This window comes from Cicer arietinum, chromosome 1 (genome assembly GCF_000331145.2).
Source record: "Cicer arietinum cultivar CDC Frontier isolate Library 1 chromosome 1, Cicar.CDCFrontier_v2.0, whole genome shotgun sequence".
Lineage (NCBI taxonomy): Eukaryota > Viridiplantae > Streptophyta > Magnoliopsida > Fabales > Fabaceae > Cicer > Cicer arietinum.
The window spans coordinates 27115070-27116986 of record NC_021160.2 but is presented as its reverse complement, the minus strand read 5'-3'; positions in this window follow the sequence as shown (position 1 = coordinate 27116986).

Sequence of the window (1917 nt, the reverse complement as noted above, 5' to 3'; positions counted from 1 at the left end):
TCATCCTTCCTAGGGTTATTCTAATCCATTTATGGTTTTTAACAAATCTTGTGTATCCAATAAGTGTTTTTGTGTTATTGGAATAACATTTAGGTCATGTTCGTCCTCCCTCAGGTTATTCTAGTCCATTTAGGGTTTTTAACCAATCTTGTGCATCCTATAAGTGTGTTTGTATCGTTGGATTAAAATTTAGGTCATTTTCGTCCTCCCTAGGCTTATTTTAGTCAATTTTGGGGTTTTAAAAAATCTTATGCATCCCATAAGAGTGTTTTCGTAATTAGATTAACATTTATGTCATTTTCGTCCTCCGTAGTTTTATCCTAGTCCATTTAGGGTTCTTAACCAATCTTGTGCGACCAATAAGTTCATTTGTGTTATTGGATTAACATTTATGTCATTTACGTCCTCCCAAGGGTTATTCTTCTCCAGTTAGGTTTTTTAACCAATCTTGTGCATCCAATAAGTTCATTTGTGTCATTGGATTAACTTTTAGGTCATTTACGTCCTCCCTAGGGTTATTCTAGTCCACTTAGGATTTTTAACCAATCTTCAGCATTCTATAATTGTGTTTGTGACATTGGATAAACATTTAGGACATTTTCGACCTCCCTGGAGTTATTCTTGTCCATTTAGAGTTTTTATCCAATCTTGTGTATCCATTAAATTCAGTTGTGTCATTGGATTTACATTTAGGTCATTTTTATCCTTTCTTGGGTTATTCCAGTTCATTTAGGGTTTTTAACCAATCTTGTGCATTCAATAAGTATTTTAGTGTCATTGGAATAATATTTAGGTCAATTTCGTCTTCCCTAGGGTTATTTTAGTTCATTTAAGGTTTTTAACCCATTTAGGGTTTTTAACCAATCTTGTGCATTCTATAATTGTGTTTATGTCATTGAATTAACATATAGGATATTTTTGTCCTCCCTGGGGGTTATTCTAGTCCATTTAGAGTTTTTAGCAATCTTGTGTATCCAATAAGTTCGTTTGTGTCATTAGATTTACATTAGGTCATTTTCATCCTTCCTAGGGTTATTCGAGCCTATTTAGATTTTTAAACCAATCTTGTGCATCCAATAAATATTTTTGTGTCATTGGAATAACATTTAGGCCATTTTTGTCTTCCATAGGGTTATTCTAGTCCATTTGGGTTTTAAACCGATCTAGTGAATCCTTTAAGTGTCTTTGTATCATTGGATTAACATTTATGTTATTTTCATCCTCCTTAGGGTAATTCTAATCCATTTAGGGTTTTAACCAATCTTGTGCATCTTATAAGTGTGCTTTGGTCATTAGATTAACATTTAGGTCATTTTCATCCTTCATAGGCTTATTCTACTCCATTTACGATTTTTAACTAATTTTGTGCGTCCAATAAGTTCGTTTGTGTCATTGTATTAACATTGAGGTCATTTACGTCATCCCTAGAGTTATTCTAGTTCATATAGGGTTTTTAACCAATCTTATGCATTCTATAATTGTGTTTGTATCACTGGATTAACATTTAGGTCATTGTCGTCCTACCTAGGGTTATTCTAGTATATTTAGGGTTTTTAGCCAATCATGTGTATCCAATAAGTTCGTTTGTGTTATTGGATTTACGATTAGGTCCTTTTCATCCTTCCTGGGGTTATTCTAGTCAATTTAGAGTTTTTAACCAATCTTGGGCATCCAAGAAGTGTTTGTGTCATTGGAATAACATTTAAGTCATTTTCGTCTGCCTTAGGGTTATTCTAGTCCATTTAGGGTGTTTAACCAATCTTGTGCATCCTATAAGTGTGTTTGTGTCATGGGATTAGCATTTAGGTTATTTTCATCCTCCCTAGGCTTATTCTAGTCCATTTATTGTTTTTAACCAAACTTGTGCATCCTTTAAGAGTGTTTGTGTCATTGGATTAACATTTAGGTCATTTTCCT